A 22,737-nucleotide genomic window follows, 5' to 3' on the forward strand; every position below is an offset into this window, starting at 1 on the left:
CTCCCCCAAAACCAAATAAATTTTGACACACACGCCTTCTGATAGTACCAAAACTAATATACTGAGTTCTCATATGAAAGTAAACTATAATGGTTGTTGATAGTTGCACCAGTTGGAGCCTTATTTTCCCAATTTAGTTCAGATAGTGGAATGCAGCATGGTGGAATAGCTGTGAGTAGGTCTAGCCTGGTTAGGACAGCTTAACTTGTAATTGAAGGTTGAACACTAATTCAAATCCCTATTTAAAGCATTCAGTTTGAATGGTAGCTCTGACTGTTTTCCTCTGCTAAACCACTTTGTATCATGTAGTACTGCAGAAAGCTGCAGTTATTCAGTGATGAAAAAAAATGTACACATACTGTAAACTAGGGGTGTGTGAAATTTCCTATTCTTAAATTATACGCAATTCGGTTGTGGAAGGTTCGAGAACAATTCACAAACATCCAAATTCCGATTATTGAAATATGTCAAGTAAAGTGGAACTAAAACACAGCGCGGTCTTCGGGATGCAATGAGGAAAGCACCGAGAGTAAACATCATGCTTGTCATTACCCGAGTGATGACAATGCTCAACTCTTGGCTCTGGCTCAACTCATGCCGCTTCAAATTCAAATATTTTCAAAACCAAAGCTGCTACCGACCTAAAACCAAAACGGGCATCTACCATACGCATATATGAGTCTCCATGAGCAGCGGCATAAAAAAATTCAAAGTTGTTCCCTTATATAATCCCGATTAATTATTTATCATATAAGTATATAAAACTTAAATGGCCGTAAAATTCTCAGATTTTACACTAGATTCACAAAAAATTACCAAATGCAGAGATAATCACCTATATTTTCAGGATCAATAGCGATATTTAACATAACATATATAAGTTTTTGCCCAAAATACCAACTTGTTTTTTCTTTTATTTACTGCATGTTTCCAACAGCTAATAAATCACTCAATTTTCATATCTGAAACTTAATACTTGAGGAAAACATGCATAATCAATTATAATTTATAAATTAGGGCTGTCAAACGATTAAAATTTTTAATCAAGTTAATCACAGTTTGAAAATTAGTTAATCGTAATTAATCGTAATTAATCACAATTCAAACCATCTCTAAAATATACTATATTTTTCTGTAAATTATTGTTGGAATGGAAAGATAAGACACGAGACGGATATACAGTATACATACAACATACTGTACATAAGTACTGTATTTGTTTATTATAACAATAAATCCACAAATGGCATTATTAACAATCTTTCTGTTACAGTGATCCATGGATAGAAAGACTTGTAGTTCTTAAAAGATAAATGTTATAGTAATTTTATATTAAAACCCCTCTTCATGTTTTCGTTTTAATAAAATTTGTAAAATTTTCAATCAAAAGTAGAGTTAATGTAATAACAATAATAAGAATAAAAATAACAATAATAAGAATAGAGAGACCAAAGTCTGAGTAAGTTTCATGTGTATTTTGCATAGCTATTTTGATTTGGAATGCCAGTTCACTTTACATTGTTGTTTAAAGAGCATACGACACCAGAAAAAAAGTCTTAAATGGCATTATTATGTGAATTAGAATCATATTTTGAGACGATTCGACCATATACAACAATTTAGCAAAGCACAGATGACGAGAAATTAGTCTTTTAATCTGCCGGTTAGCCACGCCTACAATTATAGGGCTTTAGCGTCCCCAACAGGTGGATGACGTCAGCGGTAGACTAGGCTCATCGGTTTTACTATTCAGCCCATTGAGGGGGAATTGTTCAGAACGAGGAAAACGAGACGAAGAGAGCTGCAAAATGTCATTGTTTCAGTCTCTCTACCCCCAATATTTTTACAGGATATTCTTTTTATCCAAGTATTTTCCCCAATAGCTATATAAATGGCTTGAGAAGGACCAGTCAGCCCTTCGAGGGGGAACTATTCACAATGAGGAAAACGCGATGAAGAGAGCGGCAAAATGTCATTGTTTCTGTCTCTTTACTTCAATATTTTTACAGGATATTCTTTTTACCCAAGTACTTTCCCCAATTGCTAAATAAATGGCATGGTCATGACAAATAACTTGTGCTAAATGGAATATAAAATAATAAAAATCCATTTATTCAAGACGACATGGCAAAATTACTCCATAATGGTCAAAACAGTCGACTTTACCTTTACTGTCACACCTGCCGAACGATATTTTATGACACCTAAATCGGACATATGTCATTTCCCTTCCCCGGCTTCAGAGAATGTAAACAGACCAGAAGGAGTGACAGCTAGCCGACATGCTAACCCGAACCGAGGGATGTTTCAAAGTCTTCGAAGTGGAAAATCACACATAACTAGCCTGGATTATTTGACATGACGACCCGGTTGTCGAGTTTCTTTGCGGATCGGCAAACCGCCCGGCGGAGAGCAATTTACAGTTCGTTCCCTGGAGGAGGGTGGCTGGAATTGTTGTGTAGCTAACGTGCTAACAGCTAACTGCTAATGAGCGTGAGGATAGCTTTTTACATGCCTATCAATGATCAAACGTAAGTAGTCCTTTATTTAAAGGAATTTTATAGTGTTTACTTTGTAATCACTGTATTTGTATTTGACATAATACAAAACAAGATGTTTACTCACTTCCTTGTAAGTCCAATGGTCCCACAGTAAATATCCACGGTGAATGGGAACCTTTTGAAACTCCAAAAAGGCGCATACGCCTCTCCCGCATACAGAATGATTTTTCTGCAGGCGTTTGGCTGGCGTGATGCAAAAAATAAAAGTATTAATCCGCAAAATCAGCTGAATCCTTCGTCCTCATACACAACAGTACACTGTAGCGTGAAGAGGACGTCTTCTACCGTACACGTCACAGCGCCCTCCTCCTCAATGCGAGACCGAAGCCGGAAGTCACTCATTTTCCTGGCGCGGGATTCAAAAAACTAAATAAATATAGCGATCGCTTCCACACACATCCAAGCGGTCCATATCATTCAGGAGCATAAAATACCGCGTGTATTATGAAATAAACATGCTTTTTCGTGTCACAAGCACTTTAACTGTGTGAGAATAGGTCCTCATTACTACAGAGTGAAGCGCTTTTCTTTTTGAGTACATTATTTTTTTTGAGAGATATTATTTTTGTTGTGCTTTCATTAAATGATACTTTTGTTTGTTGTGAAGGAGTTGCCGAAGCTTATGCCAATAACCGGCGCGGTCCAATGAACGCCTGTGTCCACTCGCCTTTTGTAATATTGTGATATAGAATTATCCGAGGCACCTTCAAGTGCACGCAGCGCCAACATGTTGTTTACTCACATGATGCAGGAGTGAGTTAGAGTTACGGCCTGCTGAGAGCCGTAAGCTGTGTTAATGTTGAAGCTGAATGTGCTAATAAAGAAACAAAGTGCCAGCACGTCGCGTGTGGTATACCTTTGTTAAGAAAAAGCACAAAACAAGACACCTTTCTCTGCCTCTTAGCTCTCAAGTGCGTTATTTTAATCTGTTTGAGGCAATGCATGAGCGGGTCATTCCGTGCATGCGATAAATATTTTAACGTGATTAATTTACAAAATTAATTACCGCCCATTAACACATTAAATTTGACACCCCTAATTAGTACCTGTTATTGCTTTGTGGTGGAAATGTCTAGGTTCTACATCTGCCTTCATGAACACTAAATTCCCATATTCATGTATTTCTTTTTGTGAACATTATTTCTTTGAGTGATGGGAATATTATTTTTGTTGTGTTTTCACTAAATGATACTTATGTTTGTTGTGAAGCAGTTGCCGAAGCTTATGCCAATAAACGGCGCGGTCCAAAGAACGCCTGTGTCCACTCGCCTTTATAACATATACTGTATATCTCTGTACATACCCAAAATACAACAAGAGACACATAATTGCCACTAAAAGAAATAAAACTTACAGAAATATGTGTGGAGCACAAATAGCACAATGCAACAGCATAAACGTCTCACAACTACTAATTCTCCAACAATAAGAAGGAATAACATTAGTATGGAACGACGCTGCCCCCAAGCGGCCGGTGGCATTCTCTTCACTTTTAATGTCCATAAACGGCGTCATTTTAATCTGTTTGAGGCAATGCGTGAGCGGGTCATTCAGTGCATGCGTTAATTGCATCAAATATTTTAATGTGATTAATTATAAATTAATTTTAAAAAATTAACGGCCGTTAACGCGATAATTTTGACAGCCCTAATATAAATAGATTGTTAATAAATTCTATATACAATCACAACTTATTATAGAATAGAATAGAATAGAATAGAATAGAATAGAATAGAATAGAATAGAATAGCCCTTTATTGTCATTATACAGTTGTACAATGAAAATGTGGTGCATCTCCCTTTACAGTGCAGGATAAGATACGTTAAAATCTCAAAAGTGACTTGCAAGTATAAAGCATGAAATCTAAATAAACATAAATTTAAAACGCATATGAGATAGTCCTATGATTCAGGCAGTGCAAATAATCAATGTGGTATTACCAGGATATAAGCCTCGTCTTTCAACAATTTCATAGCCTTCTTCTATGCATTGCATTTTCTGGTCAGCTTCCTCGACCCTGTTCCTCGCCGTCTCCTTTCTGCCCTCCTCGACTCTGCTCCGTTTCCTGTCGGTCGGCCACTCCAAGGCCTTGTTCTTCCTCGCTTCTGAAGTCACATCCTTGGAGAAGTTCGCACCAAAAGAGTTGAAGAGGGACTGCCAGGAACTCCAGCAGGTGCTCTTGTGCTTTCTGCACATCAGGGATTCCCACAGCGACATTCCGAAGGACACCATGTGGGCCATGGGGATAGATGGCCGCTTGAGGACCATCCGGCCTGTATCCAGCTCTCCCTTGTCCTCTTGAACATCTCCAAGCCGTGTCCCTGTGTTCCTGCTTGCCCGTGGTTATGGCGTGGAGCCTCAGCCCGGTGTCTGTGTTGGGGTTAACGACCGTCACGATGAGCCCGACGCTCTGCTTCTCAATCGAAGAGCACGCCAGCACCTTCTTGGTCAACTTGTAGCCGGCCTCTCAGGCTCCTAAAAAACATGTTTGTTTTAGAAAGATAGGTGTTTTGATTCATCTTTTTTATAAAGTGAATAATGCTGGCCACTTACTTCAGCCCCAGGACACCTGGGCAGCACCATACAGCAGTTGTTGTGGAAGCTGCCGTAGATGTTCTTCCAAAGGTGCACGATAGGTGCAAGTAGACGAAGATCTGTTTGTTGTTGTCGCCGTAGGGGTTGGTGTAGGACCAGGTGCCCTCGGGGAGCTCAAGGCTGGCATAGTAGCCAGCCATGTTGGCGTGGCTGTCAAAGCTGACCAAGGGGAAGCACAAACAAAGAGCTTTTTCCGCTGAAAATTCTTGTAAATAAATGCTTAAATCCCTGAATTAAAAAAAAAAACCCGGGCAGTTAGCATTTTTTTACATAAATATGTCCAAATGTGTTGCTAGTTTAGTCACTGTGGTCGCCCCCTCCGTAACACAAAGATCTTTTTGTGTTGAAAATTCTTGCGAATAAATGTTTAAATCCCTGAATTCTTTATATATATGGACGTAAAACAGTCTCAATTCTTGGTTAAAAGTAGAAAAAAAAAAAAAAAAAAGTGCAAATAGCAGTTTTTTTAAGTAAATATGTTGAATTAGGACACCAATGCTGTAGCCCGTTTTCTCCCATTCATTTTTTTCACAACATTTCAAAATGCATGCATGGTACGAAAAATATAATAATTACTTGAATCCTCGGACAAATCACTCCTGAGACAATCCTTCCTGTTTGTATCCGGTATAACTTTCGTACTTTTTCAAAAATCCAAGCCTGGGCTCGTAGCGTGTTCTGGTTTCAATTATTACCAAATAAAGCGGAGTTTGGTACAGCGCCGTATGGTAAGGCGTGACACAAAGAATGACGAAGTGTCAGGTCAATAGATATTTGACGTCTATACTGAATGCTGCCGACAGCCGCTACAAACTACGCTCACATATGCTACGGTAGATATCACATGTATAAAGAACTAGATGCGAAATGACAGACTCGGCGGCGTTAGCAGCACATGTATAGAAAACTAGATTCGAAATGACAGACTTGCCAGCGTTAGTAAACAGCCACCATCTTAAAGCAGTAGACTTCCCTGGAAGGCTGTTGTAGCGAACCTAATCAACTTTGAACTTTTTAACTGTTAACTTGATAGTGAAATAGTAGTTTATTTAACCCTGAGTGGATTTTTGTATTATTTTTGTAACTAATGTACGAAACAGTGAAAGCAGCTAATAGCTTTGGGGGGGGGGGGGGGGGTCATCAATAATCGATTTATAATTGATTTATAAAAGATTCCCACCTCTCCTGTATACAGTAAAAAACAGCTAAATACAGCTAAAAAAAAAGATCTGAATTAAATCATGTGATTAAAATGCGGTTAAAATGATCTTGTAATTTTATAGAATTTAAAATATTATAAATTATTGATGTGAAATCAATTCTAAATAAATCAATAATAAACCACAATGCTGTCAACTCAGTTTTATCACAGCGCATCACTCCTCTACCGCCCCGGGTAACAACCCTGACCCACAGGGCAGTGACACCCAAATCGAAATTAATAAACATGAGACGACAGGATTGGCCTGGATTGTTAATGTAATGCATGAGAGTGTTAGTATGATACCTGCTAAAGTGGGGCAACCGCCGCGGTGCTCTTGGAACAACTCAGTCATTGATAGTAGTCTGGATCAGTGGTTTATTTTCAAGGTCAGGAAACGTACACTTTGTTGAAAAATTCTTATGAACGTCATTATCTTTTGCATTCAACATGTATTCCGCCATGCTAAACTTTTTTCAACCTTGAGACAGGAATGATATCAGAATTACTATTAAAAACTTCTGCTTTAAGACTAACTAGCAATTTACTGCTCTGATACACCGTTGTTGTAATGAATGAACAAAAAAAATGTGATGAATGGATCATTAGACTGCCTTTCCCAGCAAGTCCCAAGTGCCCAATTGATTTATTTATTCTTTCTAGTGAACCAAGAATTACTGATTACATCTACTGAAATACCCACAAGTTGTATTTCCACATGCCAAAAATCAGGTAACCTCAGTACTGCATTATGTCTTTTTCTTTTTCCACATTTGATGTAGGGCTACAACTGAATAATTATTCAAACTGTCGATTCGTCGATCTTTTATCTTCTTCAATTGAATGATGAATCAGTTAGAAAAAACATTTAATTTTAATTTTTTTTTTTCAAAAACAAGACAGTTGTTATAATTGCCAAGCATAGAATAATTCAAGGTAAATTGAATCAAAAGGAAAATCAGTTTGCTTTTATGAGGAATGAGAAAAAACACAGAATATTTCTTGTTGAGATGTTGAAATTTCAAGGATTTGGACAATTTGAAATGAAGCGAGGTCTCTTAGCGATTAATCGATTCTCAAAAATAATTGTCAATTAAGATTATTATTGACTAGTTGTTGATTTGTTACATATACGGACATAGTATTTATTTCTGTCACCTGATTTCTGCTCACATTGCCCCTTGCATACCTGATCTGTTTCACTTGAACATGTCCATGGATCCATTTTCTATGCTGACTTGACTCGTCCTCAGTAGAGTCACAGGGGAGCTGGTGTAAATACCCGCTGAATTGTGAGGCACACGAGAAACTTGTCCAATCGCAAGGTCGCTAGCTATAGTATATGTAGACAAAAAGAAAACATACACACATTTGCATTTTTCAACAACGTACAGGGTGTCCACAAAGTCTGGGTACATAGGAATTTTACCCTTTTACTTATTCGACGGCAATGTAGACCTATTTAATCGAGTTCACCTGAATTTTGCAAGGCGCATCAAATTATGCGTTGATAATAATGGAAATCATGATATAAAATGGAATTTCTTAATATTCTTAATATTATAATTCATTGAAATTGTTTTGTTCTAAAAGTATTTCATTGATCTGTGTTAATGGAATTGTTTTGTTTTATATAATTCCATTGTTGATTATTAATGAAATTATTTTGTTTCAAAAGTATTTTATTGAATTATAATGTGAAGAAATTACATTTTCAATATGATTACAATTATTATGAATGCATAACTTGATTAACCTTGCAAAATTCAGGTGAACTCAATTGAATAGGTCTACCTTGCCGTCGAATAAATAAAAGACTAAAATTCCTATGTACCCAGACTTTGTGCTATGCTTTGTGGATACCCTGTAGTTATCAGTGACGCTGAATATGAAGGCAAGAGGAGAAACTAATGTTAACACAAAGAAAGTGAAAAACTCTGAGACGGACTAGCTAACTATTAGTGCATCATGCTAGCCCTTCATTTGAACCCTGTATTGTAAATATATCTTTATTGTCATTTACTGAGGAAATGCGGCAAATCTATTGTCTTTGAATCAACATGCAGTATTTAGAGCTTAACATTCAACTCCACACAATTTCCAAAAGTGTCATTGAACAGTGTCCTTCACTAGAGCCTTATTCATAGCAGCCAACATACTTAGCATCTCATTAGCAGCCACAAATATTCGATCGATTTTGCTTCCTATATAATTACTTCAACAATGAATCCAAATGGTGAACCCGCCGTGGCCAGCTGCTGGTTGACCTTTATAGCATTTTGCCCTTGTGTCTCAGATAGTGCTGAATCGGCGTTTCCAGTGGTGGCATCCCAAATGAGATTTAACGAGAGGTGACTGGTGGAAATCAAAATCGGACCTCAGTGCCCTCCGCGTCTATTCTTGTTGGCTCGTTAGCTGTCTTCTTGACCGTAAATGCTGCAGGCCATTTTTCTCGTCATCTACTTTCCCACAATACCTGTTTTACCTAACTTTCACCATGCAATTGTTTTGTTTACTGAAGTAGTTTTTCCTCAGTAATCCTATAAAGACTGGTGGGTTGTAGAGTAGGAATGCTGCGAGAAATTGTTGATGTGCTTCCCCGGGCCAACCTAATAACTTAATGATGTGGAGATGCACTTTTCCTGTGTCCAATGAGCTCCTCGGAGCATCGTTTAACAGACACAATAGGGTAGACCAACCATTACCTCATCTTCTTCCATCAACTTGCAATTTAACTTTAATTTAATAGCCGTTGAGTGCGTTTTATCATCAAGCCATCACCCATTAGTTTTTTTTTTTTTTTGTGCACTCATTTTTGTAAACTCTTGTACAAAGTAATACTATGTACCTCTTCACTATTTTAGAACAACACTTTTGTTTGTAGCTCAAAGGAGTCACTAAGGAGTCTGTCTCTTTGCAGTGAATTGCCTCAGAGAACATTTTAGAATGTGTGAGTCTAAGCAACAACATAAAAAAATCGCACCTGCGAATTCACCCTGACTGTGATTTTCCCTCATTATCCGTTTGTGGAGAGAGTCAAGAATATCTGTCTTATGTCCCTAGAGGCACATGCAAAATAGATGCACTTTGTCACTCGGTTAGGGTGACAAGCTTTACGCATTAAGTAGATGAAAATATGTGCCCTGTGTGCTTCTATCATTTCGCACATACAAATGTGTTTATATTGATAATTTAAAGCTGTCGGTATAGGTATTTTGTGCCAATTTTTATTGGGGCATTGACAGTGATAGACACCCAATCCATTTAGACTGGGAAGTTGATCGAGGCTGCCAATGAGTAACAGTGGACTGTATTCTTTCAAACTTTTACAGTGCAGTACATATTGGTGATGAACACAGTAGTACTTTAGCTGCCATTGATGGTGAAAGGTGTCCAATCTATTTGAACTGGGAGACCTGGCACCAAATAACTGCTGCCAACCCTCCTAGTCAAAATGGGTTGAACATCTATTGCAGTCACTGGCAGCCCATGAGTCTATTTATGAAAAACAAAATAGAGCTGTTTTGATAAGAGGAAGGTAGTTGATGTGTTTCCTTAGTTTGAGTGTTATAAGTGGTAATATGCCAAAATTACAGAATGGTCAATATAAAAACGGTTAATTTTTCAGTGCTGATCTGGTTCATTAATCACGGTTATAGAAGCCATTGTGTTGATTATTTTACATGTACAATATATGTGTGTGATGAAAGAATACAAATATTCCTGAATGTCCTATGTTAATGGTGGGAGCCAGTTTATGATATCCCAACAGTGGTAATATCACAAACCTGTGTTCCTCCTTGTTATAAATGACCACTTGGATTTGATTTGACTGTGCTAGTTTTTTCATATTGCTGGCTTGGTAACTGAGAGATTCTGTATGTATTTTCATGTAATAAAGCTTGCCTCTACAGTAGCTGTTCAATAAACATGAAGTCAATACATACTATATTATAAAAATAAGGACCCTGCCCATATATTTCGATCTCATTTTCATGTTCACAGTCCCGCACTATACTAGTGCTAAACACTTGAATGCCGTATTAAAGCAGAAATGTGAAGTAATTTCATAACATGCCAAATAGGGTCACAATTAAAGTAATTAAACATTGTCCAACAAATAAAGCATGAAAAAATAATTTATATGTTGTATATTTGACAAAATAATCGCATTTCCGAAGTTCTAGGCTGAAAGGGGACGAACCCGGAAGTGATACGTCACACCGAGAACAGCGGTGGCAGCGCTCCATACATACGGCCGCCATACAAAGCCCTTCAAACAATGATTCAAACAGTGATATAAGCGATAGATCGAGCGCAAGGGAGGAGAGCCAAGTTTTTGAAGAGTTGGAGGAAGAAGAGGAGGTTGGAATTTTATGTTGGGCCTACTGTAACATGTATTAGCCAGACACTAATCAGGATGCAAACAATGTGCCTAGACTACCTGACATGGAATGGAGACAAGACCCATCGAGATTACAAGATTGGTAAGATATAGACTGTTATTATTTTCATGATTTTAAGAGGCAGGCATTTGCACATAATTTTATGTTTTTATCTATCTGATGACATTGTTTAAAAAAATAATAATCAGACTTCATGTTCATTTTGGCAGATCTGGCAGCTCTCATGCATATAAAAAATTAATATAAAAACGTTGGGGGGAAAGAAGGAGATGAGTCGTTGATGGCTTTCTCCACTTTATTGTGGCAACAATAAGAAAACAAAATAATAGCGGACTGCCTTCACATTCGACCACGAAGTTTTGCTTCTCGCTCATCTCCGCCTCGCCTCGTACTACCAGCTACTACTACTTCCAGTCCCAGCGTCTCTTAAACGGAGTCTTCTTATGAGGTTTATGTTGACAAAGGTATCGAACACACGACGTGCTGACAACTTTGTTTCTTAATTAATACATGGAGTAGTACAAAGTAGTAGTAGTACAAACACAGCTTGGGGCTCTCGGCAGGAAGTGGCGTCTAATGGCGTGAGGAAATGTAGTTTTTTCACACAAGCGAACAAATTACAAAGCACCACTTCAGTGTTGTCCCGAGACTACATTTCCCATGATTCAGTGCGTGACTTGAGCCGCTCGCTGATTCGCTGCAAGATTGACTCAATGCCAACACGCTAGCTGTCACCTGTCAGCGGCTCTTGTGAAACACAAACTAGAAGGCTATCAAGCGATCACCGTGGAAGAAACGCCGAACCGTACAAATGCAATGCAATGCTTGAAGCATGAAGGTGGAAATACATAATACAAATACAAATAAATGTGCACAAACTCACCGGCGGTGTGTGTCTCTTATGGCAACGTGACCGTTAATTACCGCGGCGCCGACCCTCCACACCCTTTTCCCGATTAACCCTTTCGGACAAGATCGTAGATGACGCACAATTTAGACACGCTTAACCTAACGAACACAACAACAACTATGCCACGACTATTGCCACGAGTTGGCTTTCGGCTAACGTCGCTAGCTTCTACTGTACATTCCACAACAGTTGGCAGCTCTGCTTTGACAAAGTCATCAGTCATCTATCCAAAAATCACACTTACTTTTTGGCAAATCCTTGATCATAAGCAGACCGGTTAAGGAAGCAGGCATCTTCAAAGTGTTTGTAGCAGAGAACACTATTCGATGATGGCGTGATATACATTCGCTTCGTGAGAACGAAAGATGTCCATTTACGTGCCCTGCTATCCTTTGGCCACTCAAACAACTTTTCGTTAGAGTGAGAACAAAACATCGCCACACACCGCCGTGGCATCTTACCGAGAAACAATGCAACAAACAATAGTGTTCTATGGCGGACTTCCCTTGCACTTCTACTGTAGGTGTGACGTCATTTCCGAAGTTTTCCGAAAATTGCCAAAGTAAAGCATTTTCGTTGTCAAGGGCGTTGCTATGGGTTAAACAAAGAATCTGGAAGGGTTGCGTTAAAAAAAATAACGAAAATATGCTTATAAATGTTTAGCCATTGATATTATTCAAAAATATGGTTGGCCAACCTTACTTCACATTTCCGCTTTAAGTTCTTATAGTACATTTTGACATGATTAAAGAATCTAGTAATTTACTGATAATGATAACAATACGGTTCACTTAAATGTGAAGCTCTAATTACTGACACTCATTTTCTGAGACAGTGTATTACTCTTATATTAGCAAACAAAATCAGATGATTCATTGATTCAAACTGGTTCTCTTACTAAACCATGTGAATATTTTAACACGTTTTACCAGGATATCAGTTTTTATTTAGTGTCAATACTCTTATTTTTTATTGTTTGGCTTCACAAAAAGTCTTTCTTATCCCTACAGGTTTTATGTAGGTTGCCAAGCTCTTGTGTCTCCACAGGAGGCTTCGGCTTCCTTCTTAACAACAAAGCTGGCACCCTGTTTAAAGTACATTCATAAATACCTTTTTAGTCTTTTTATTTGACCCACACGAATGTGACAGCTGTCTCTCTGTTGATAATATTTCAGCCAGTCAACGCTGCATGGGGTAAAAATTCTTCAAAAGTGGAATAATGAAAGAAAAGAACCTCTTTCGAATGTACACGCACATGGCATGCTCATCTTACATGTGTGCTTAACAAAGGAGTGTGTTATGTTGTAGTCATTCTTAGCGGGTCTCTGGTGTGAAGGATTTATTTCTGGTTCTGATAGTGTTGAATATGAAGGTTGAAAAAAGGACATTCCAAAAAATGTTTTTACATTTTTAATGTTTCCTATAAAATGTGTTGTCATAATATTTTTTCTTCAATGAACAACATATTTAAAGAAGACTTTTTTTCTTTTCATGGAATTTACAATCGGTTTTGATAGTGGTTCATGCGCAAAGCATGCATTTGTGCTGTTCGCATCCCAAGCTGTGACTGATGTGCCTCATTAGATTTGTTTATTGGTGCAAAAAGATAGTTTTTCTGTCACTCTGGCGACTGTTTTCACAGGGGAAAAGACATGATTTTTGTTCTGAACAATTCCTACACCACCTACCACGCTGTGTTCTTTATGCTGATGTGACCCAAAATTGTCACGAGTGGTTTTTCAGGACAAGCCTAGTAGCTCTCGGTGTTTGAGCCACATTTTAATGATGCGCCCTGTTGCACGCCTCTCGAGCTGAATTTCATCATGGAGGAAAAACAAACAGTGTGCAGTGAGGATCAAAGTGTCATTTGAAATGCTCTCATCAAACAGAGCAGAAGGGACTGACAGCTCCTCCCATCTCCAGCTGAGCGAAGGATCCTTTGTTTTTTGGGCTGTCTGATGACAAGTTCATGAGTTAAGATGGAGCACAGGCAATAGAGGGAATACCCCATATTGACTTGTGCACAAGTGCAACGAGCAAATGAGCTCCTTTAAATGAAGCCCCGGTATTTCCATATGTCACGTTTGCTGCCAAATGGAAATCAAACTGCTTGCAGACATGCCTCCAGATCTAACTTAATAGATGCAAATTTGGAAGCATTGAAAGAGACGGATGTGTATTTATAACTTATAGCTGTCTTGACTGGTCGCTCGTCAATTTCAGGGCATGTACAGACAAAGAACTACTGGTTTCAGCTGCTGGTTTGCTTTACTGTATATTTCTGAAGGAGTAAGTTTTTCCTAACCATCTTTAGTCAGTGTTGTCACAGATTACTTGAAAAGTAATTTAATTACGGATTACTGGTTATGCCTAAAAAAAGTAATCTAGTTAATTTACTGATTACTTAATTATCAAAGTAACTAAGTTACTTTAGAAGTAATTTATCAGTTACTTTTTACCAATTTTTCTCAATTTGCCTCCTCAACATAAGAATGACAACAGAAAAATGTCATCGCATGTAACTGACTCGCTGATAATTAAAGGGGAAGATCAGAATTCTTCACATAAGGCTTAATCTTCGAGTTAGTGAAGGTTTAATTAGTCAATGGAGTCGATTTTAACCATCATTGACTCGCACCAGCTTAGCCACTCCGGAGCCCTGAAACTAACAAATAATTGACTCACTGCGTGGAATTTGTTGAAATCAACTCCACCGACTAATTAATCCCCGCTAACTCGAAAATTAAGCCTAATGCCAAAAATTCTGAATTTCGGGTTCGGGTTAACAGCATATCAGTGCCAATGTAGAACAATGCAAATTTACGGCACAATAATCAACAACAGACAAATGAATGCGCGCATAACCCAGAAGTACACCATACACACACACAGTCAATTTGGCCACAAAACCCAAGAGAGTCTGGCTGCAGCCCGCCTCTCTCAGTACCCTGCGCCGCTCGTCTCAGTACCCATCCCGCAGACAGGAAGTGACGCATTATCGCAGCTCTCAGACCGGAAATGACAACATGAAACAGCGCTCGAGCTCCGAGCTTCCGGTTTTATCGTAATAGTTAGCGTCCATTCGAACGTAAATACTAGTTTACTTTCCTTTTCGCACGTCTTTTATGTTCGGTTTCAGCATCACTCATTATTATTTAAATAATAATTTATTTCCATGCTCCTTAAATTGATTTGGTGAAATCGGGAGATTAACTCTTTAAGCGCGGTCAGTTTGTTAAAGCCTGCTGATTTTACCAAAATGAAAAACACGGTTACAGTACATCAAAATTAAAATACACACTACTGCAATAAAGGTTTAATTGGTGACTGAGAGATCGCATGTGACCTATCACAGTGTGTACTTTAGTTTGTCAATTGTAAAATATACTCCAATTGAGAATTATTAGAAATTGCTGTCATCCTTACATTTTTATGAACGGACACATTAATATAGCTTCATTACAATTTAATGTATCAAAAACGTAATATTCTCTCAATGTTGCAACCAAACCAATTTTGTCTTTCATTTTGCTAATTAAATTCATTCATGCGGGTGAAGATCCTAATTAACTAATTCAGAAACTATATTAAACTTTCTGCTCCAGGAAAGGCACCTTTATTTCAAACAGAAATGACAAAATAGTTGTCATGTGTTAGTTGTTCTTTTCTTTTATCCCAGACAATAGTTGTAGGTTGTTTTAATTACCTGACATTTTTCGGCAAGCCTTCATCACAGGTAATTAAAACTACCTACAACTAACATCTGGGATAAAAGAAAAAAAACAACAAATTTATAAGTGTAGAAAAATGAACTCAATACAACCAGTTCTAATATGGTAAACTTTATTTTTATTATTTTTTTATTATTATTGAGAGAATACCAGATATTTTCTTTGGTCAACAATCTCCTCAAAAAAGGTAAATCCATCTTCCAGATGGTTGAAACAGAACTTGAATGGCTCCAAGACATTGTAGTTCGTGCTCATCCTCTTACATCTGCAGGATGCTTGGGAACTCCTACTGCATTGACCCCCCCCCCCCCCCCCCCCCCCCGCCCTGTCCGAGGCTTTTGTGCTGTCTTGCACAATCCTTTTACCAAAACTGTTCATTGGAAAAGAGAAAGAAAACAGCTATTTGAATATTACATAATAAAAATGATGCTTTGTTAATTTTATACTTGATTTTTCTTTTCAGGCATTGCATTAAACTAGATATATAAACAATCGTACCATTTTTTCCCGCCATATCTTTTTGGAGTGGGCCACCACTAACTTGAAGGAGCTGTGGTTGCACCTCTTCCTAAAAAAAAATCAGTGAATAAAGGGGGACATGTTCAAAAGTGCGTCAGAGTAATGGACACTAAAAAGTCTTTAAAAGCTGACCTCAGCAATTATATTCAAATTTCATTTCTGTAGCTGATAGACTGGTGGCACTTCACCCTGCAGTAATGCTTTTGCCTTATCTGTCCAATGGGCAAACTCTTTCCTGTGGCTCACCTAAGTTGAAAAAATACAAAAATAAGTATTCCACATTTTCCAACAAAGAATTAAGGTGCTGTGCACCTACTTTCCTATGAATGCCATATCAACAGTTTCAAAGACTTACCATGCACCCAAGTTTGAAATTGTCCACTAGCAATATACACCACCACTTCCTCAGAGTTGGCATATCAGTCTAACAAAAATTAAAAACAAGTGTAAATAAAGAATAACGACAAGGATATTTTGTAGCCCAATTTGAATGATTCGGTGAACTTCATTTTACAATGGTTAAACTCAAAGAGAGCATCCAGAACAGTGCAAAGAGCATACTACAAATGGATAAATGAATACAAATATAACAGAGGACAAAATTGGACAGTTAAACTCACCTACCAACATGAAGATGCCACAGTCCTTCCCCTATGGCTGTCCCGAAAAACCCTAACGTAAGAATTTAACCGAGTCACTTCCTTCTAGTTTTGAATCAATGAATACACACTTTTACAAATACCTCTATTTCACTTCCAATCCTCTCTTTCCATGTCCCCCTGTTGATTGACTGTCAACGTTTTCTGCAATTGAAAATATAGGTTTATATTAAATACAGTAGTTAAACAATTACAAACGTGTTTCCATGCATAAGAACACCAACCAGTCAGGTTTAAATGATTCATGCAAACAAAACAAGGGCGTAGGTTTGCATAGGGACGGTAGGGACATAACACGACCAACTTTTCAGGATGCTAAAGTTGTCCCCACCAACTTTTGAGCAACCTTATTTGCATTATATTCGTCCCTACCAATGTTGAGACCGGGCCAATGCCCTTGAAACAAAACATTCGCAATTTTAGAGTGGCATTTTAGAATTTAGCTTCAAATGATTGGATGAATCATCTGGAGTGCAATTCTGCTTTAATTGAAGGGGCAAAATAAAAGGATCGACTGGAACATACCTTCAAAACCAAACAAGGCTATTCTGGATCATCATGGAAACGCCATGCCAATATGAATGGTTACTGAATTTCATTAGAGATAACAATAGTTCTCTGATCTCAAGATTGGATCTGTTTTTCTTCCCACAAATAATTGGAATTTGGATCATTTAATTTGTTATGATTTGACTGTTCTTTGAAAATGAACCAATGCTCCAAGTTGTAGTTGTTACTAATCAGCCTTACAGGCAGATGCATGTGTGGGTCACATCCTGTAGGCTTTCACCATGTTGCAACAACATAGGGGTCAGCCACAAATATGGTCCTTCCCTGAAAAATACATAATCTATACACACGGACATATGTTATATAAATACAAACGTACGCAGACACCTACATGAGCCCATACAAGCATTCTGTAGGCTACATAGTTAAAATAATACCCTACACACGCCAAAAAAATACTTTTTTATACCTTTGAATGAGCTACTTGTTAGACAAGTTATAAATATGCATTTCATATCTGCAAAAAAACAAAAACAAAAAGTTACATTTTACTTAATTGTACAAGTGACATTATGTTCTTTAGAGAAACTAAATCCTCAAAATTCACAGTTGATTCCATTTCATTGTTCAGGCCAACGTTCCAAAAGTCAGCACGTGTCAATCAAACTTTCTTTTTTTAGACAATCAACACCATTTCTGGCCTCTTTATATTCAAGATTTGCATAAGCTAATGAGAATGTTGATTGGTTAAATAAACAAAGAGTAAATAATCAATTATGTCCAATTGTTAACTAATATAAGGAATAATAAGCCTATTTTAAGCCTAGATTTCCACTGAGCACAACATTTGTCTCAGACATAAAACATACCAGCCGTTCCTGGGCAGGATGAGTTTGAACCGTCCATGAAGCTCGGCATGGTCTTATATTGTCACCATTGGTCCTGTCTGCACAGTGGGTTTTACAGTGTTCGATGTCTATCAAAAAAAAAGTATTCAGCACAGTCCAAAATCTAAAGTACATTAATATTTATGCTACTTACTTCCATTTGGATCTGTGTGACATCCCTGTATCTGCATGGGAAGACTACCATTTGGGGGTCGTGATTTAGTTTCTTCCCAATGGGGTGGTGATCTTGCAGCTAGTAAAAAAAAAAACAAAATAATGAAAAAATATATAGCTAAGCAGAGTAACAATATCAAGAAAAAATTACAACCTTGTCCTATTTGGATCATGTGACAACATTCAAACTACAAAGGACCAGACAAAACAAATGAAGGCAAAACAACAATACCATACAACAACAAAAACAGCGAGCTGCGAATTGCAGGCATGTACATAATGAAAAATAAGAGTGCAATATAATGAAAACTACACAAAGAAGACTGTTCATTGTGAAAAAAAAATGTAAAAAGCATTAGCAGCATTAGCGAATTCGCTGCTGAATTCATCAGTACGTATTAAACAATATAAGTAGAGCAAAGTCACATGCAGTTAGTAAAGGAAGACATTATTTAAATTACATTAAGAATACTAGATATAAGTACGGTCTTTTCAACTCAGAATAAACACTTCATATTTTCACCGCAAGTCTTGTTTAACTATTTAACATTTTTAAACATGCATACGCTTTTAAAAACTTTTTTTCAGTGCGGCCACTTACCGTGTTTTTTTCGCGAGAGGTGAAATAACGTAACTTGTTTTCGTCGCAAGGGTTGACGACATTTCCGGTCTGAGGGGACTGAGAGCTGCGGTGTTGCGTCATTTCCTGTCTGCGGGATGGGTACTGAGAAGAGCGGCGCAGGGTACTGAGAGAGGCGGGCTGCAGCCAGACTCCTCTCACAAAACCTGGCGGCAACTAAGCACTATAAACTCAATCGAACTGACAACACACCCCAAAGATGCTAAACGAACCCCTCACCTCACGGCATAAATGTGCAACACGAATATGATGTAAACAATTCTTGCCAACTTGGAGCGATGACTGCCCGTCGTTGCAACAAAAGCTACGAAACGGCCACGCATGTAGGGGGTCCAAACTATTGCTGATATCCTCCAGAATGAAGGAAAAATACGTTAATTCATGGATGTACACAGATCAACATTCCCTCGCACATCTCAACACTCGGCTCGAATGTGCACCCACACTGGCAGCCTGACCCACTCCTTGCGTGTGTGACTCGAGATCAAAACAGGAAGTAGCTGTGAGCGGTTACCTTGGAAACACGTACCGGGCATCTTTTTCTTGCATTTTCTATTCAAAATGCTCTTTGTACATGACTACAATATTCTCATTCTACATGCATTATGAGGCAATAACAAAATACTGTAGTAACGCACAGTAAGGAAACTATCTTTAATCAGATTACTGGTTTGGAAAAATGAACGCGTTTGATTACTCGTTACTGAAAGAAAATAATCAGATAACAGTAATGCATTACTTAGTAGCCAGTATTTTACCGTAAATGTATTTTTATTCTTTAATTTTTTTACAGTGTTGACTGCGAGTTTGCTTTCTTCAGATCAACTCCGAAGTTTGTTGTCCTCACATGATCTTTTGTCAACACCTTTTATTGAATGAAGCTGCTGCTTATTTTGGAATAAGTAAAATAAAAATGAGCAATGGTAACCGTTTGATTGATGTTACGTCATGTATGGCAGCCATTGAAACTTGGAATTTCTATACAACTCTAGAGATGTATTTTTTTGACGATTTTGGTCAAGTTCTCAGTTTTATGTTGGCCTTGAGTCACCAATTACCTCATTCTATACCTTAAATGATTTTATTCAAAGCCTGAAGGAATCTTTATATTTGATGTGTTGTGGTTTAAAAGTTTCTGAGCTCTTTCATGTAAAAGCCATCACACCTTTTGATCAAACTCTTTTGAGTTCTGTGAGTTCAGCCACACCAAGACCATGAAGTGTTTTCCTGTCCAATCTTTTTCTTTGTGCTCATATTTTGTCAGATTGTGATTTGGGACATCATCTCCAGCATTAATCTTCAAGGCCTTGTTGCTTATGAAAAGCATCCCTTTGGCAAAGTGCACTCTGATGTCACTTCACTCGTACATCGAAGTTGTTTGAGACTGATTCAGGTTGCAGTGCAAGTGTTCAAATTGAGTGAGTAGTTTCCCGTTAATGGTTCTGTTCAATTTTTACTGTTCCGTCTTCACCTCATGACCTCATCGCTTGTCCTCTGCCTTTGACCATCAGCCATTCCAGAGCAATGCATATTTTATATTTGCTCATGAAATATTTAAATGCTTATGCAACATGAGACCAGTCCAGCAGCCAAAACAACCATGGTTGGATGGAGGGGTCTAGCCTTTGGATAAATATACAGTTAAGAATGACACTAGGTAGACTAGAGATCTTTGCCAAAGCCAAACAAGCATTATGACTTGTTTGGTTGGGGGGAAAAAAATCAAAATAACTAACAATAAAACAAATGCATGGTACATTTCTGCCCTCCAATTGGAGTACAGTTGTACCTTGAGATATTGTATTTACTAGGGCTGTCCCAAACGACCAATTTTCTCCTGATTAGTCAGCCGACTATATGATCAACCTCAAAACAGCATCTCAGCAATTACCGTATTTTTCGGACTATAAGTCACACCTGAGTATAAGTCGCACCAGCCATAAAATGCCCAACGAAGAGGAAAAAAACATGTATAAGTCGCACCAGAGTATAAGTCGCATTTTTGGGGGAAATTTACTTGATGGAATCCAACACATAGAACAGATATGTCATCTTGAAAGGATATTTAATATAAAAATACAATAGAGAACAACATGCTGAATAAGTGTACAGAATAATAATGTTACATCATGCATGAACAACGAAATGCGAATATACTGTCCTCACCAGGACGCTACGGCTCGGTCCTGGCTACTGTATACAGCGAACTAAACTCCCAAATGACGATGCTGGACGTCCGTTTAATTTGCTGACTTTATTTTGGCCGTCGTTATGACACCATCATTTGACACAATTACACAATTATTTACAAGAATTTTTAACTTAAAAAGCTCATTGTTTTGTAACGCCCGCCACTTTGGATTTTGTATCGATACACAAAAGCGTAACTTTACATTCAAATAAGCAGGTAATTTTCGGCCAACTGCCCGTTTTTTGGGCAAAAAACTGGTCATTTAGACATTTTTGCATCCATCCAATTTTTTTTTTAAATTCGGCTATTACATGTTTTATTTTATTGTAACATTTCAATCTAAAAATGACGAGGGCCAGATACCCGGCAAGATGTGCTGAGGCAGTAGTGACATCGGAATTCAACCTAAATAATTGTATATAGAAAAATGCAAATGTTGCTTTAGTTGAGTAAAATTTAGATCGTTCTGCATGCTTTCTTCAAGTATTAAGTTTCTTTGAGTGATTTATTAGCTGTTGAAATTGTAAGTCAAAATTGCACTAAATAAAAAATACGTCAGTCACTATTTCGGACAAAAAGTTATATAATATGTTAAATGTTGCTATTGATCCCGAAAATATAGGTGATTATCTCTGCATTTGGTGATTATTTTTGTGCATCTAGCGCAAAATCTGAGAATTGTATAGCCATTTTAAGTTTCGTTATACTTATACTTACTTACATTAAAAAAAAAAAAATGAATCGGGCGGCTTTAGTTTAGAAAATATTTGAATTAATTTTTTTTTTTTTAAATAGGCCCCCGACGGAACGGGACCACACCCCGTTTCGCGTCAACTGAGAGTGAAGTCTATGGAAAAAGCCATAATTCAATGTCTCATTTTGATCTTATGTACACAATTAGTTTTGAAGTGTTTTCTGTACTTCATAAGTAATTTTTACTCATTGTCAGCAGTAACAGTAAGCAAAGCATCATGGAAAGAAAAAGGTAACATTATTATGGATTTGCAACCCTGTTACTGCAATTATGCAAAAGAATGTAAATCTCAAATAAATCATCTGATAAAAAATTCACCATACATCTGTAAGATGACCTCATCAGACCTTTGGTAGTTTATTACCTATTAGTGATGAATCTGTGGCAGAAAACTAGAGAAGTGATTTTTTTTTTTTCAAGAATGTTGAAGCCAAAATGTTCTCCAATCCTGGAATGACCCATATAAGATTACAGCTGAAGGTAGGTTTGTCCATATTTAGTGAATATTGAGTGATAAAGACGGACACCATGTTAGCCCAGCAGGACAGTGAGTGGATGTCAAGGTCAAGCAAAAACTAATTGTGTTACAGAGTGAGACAGTGGAAAGAGAAGCGGCGCAAAGAAGTGCTGCACGCTTCTCTGCCCTCGCGGCGTGACTGATGTGAGGAGAAATGTTTTGGTTCGAGGAGGCTGCGCAGTCTCCCAATGGAGGTCCTCCGCCCACCTTCCCTCCCCCGCCCCACCTCGACATCTCCAACCAAGTCAGATAGAAGAGAGGCTAAGTGGTGTAAAGCAGGGAGCACTCCGACAAGCTCCCTTACCCCCCCCAAGCGGATTCCCGGTCTAGCTGTCAGTTGAGAGGTGACGGGCCGGGAGTTTGGGAGTGGTGGGTCGATCAAAGCGGTTGGGTAACCCTCATATCAGCTGCAGTGTAGTGTATATTTGCCTTTTAGAACCTTCATTAAAGCTTTAAAAGTAGTTTTTCTGTCAAGTGTTCA

The 22,737-nt window shown here is 38.0% G+C and overlaps 1 protein-coding gene and 1 long non-coding RNA gene across 6 annotated transcripts in view; one reads left to right on the forward strand and one right to left on the reverse strand.

Annotated features, from left to right (window-relative positions):
* Positions 1 to 22,737, forward strand: part of gpc3 (glypican 3) — a 223,139-nt gene that overhangs the window by 17,779 nt on the left and 182,623 nt on the right. The window lies entirely within an intron of this gene.
* On the reverse strand, positions 16,082 to 18,923 carry LOC130924439 (uncharacterized). Of its 5 annotated transcripts, none has more exons than XR_009064874.1 (8): positions 18,756 to 18,923; positions 18,135 to 18,233; positions 17,963 to 18,069; positions 17,563 to 17,610; positions 16,667 to 17,433; positions 16,545 to 16,596; positions 16,280 to 16,348; positions 16,082 to 16,170 (listed from the first exon to the last, which is right to left on the reverse strand). It is a non-coding gene; the product is annotated as an uncharacterized LOC130924439 (long non-coding RNA). The 5 variants fall into 5 exon arrangements; XR_009064872.1 differs by lacking the exon at positions 17,563 to 17,610 and adding an exon at positions 18,309 to 18,342 and having other exon boundaries at positions 16,667 to 16,727; positions 18,756 to 18,911; XR_009064873.1 differs by lacking the exon at positions 17,563 to 17,610.

Source organism: Corythoichthys intestinalis, chromosome 11 (genome assembly GCF_030265065.1).
Source record: "Corythoichthys intestinalis isolate RoL2023-P3 chromosome 11, ASM3026506v1, whole genome shotgun sequence".
NCBI classification, from domain to species: domain Eukaryota; kingdom Metazoa; phylum Chordata; class Actinopteri; order Syngnathiformes; family Syngnathidae; genus Corythoichthys; species Corythoichthys intestinalis.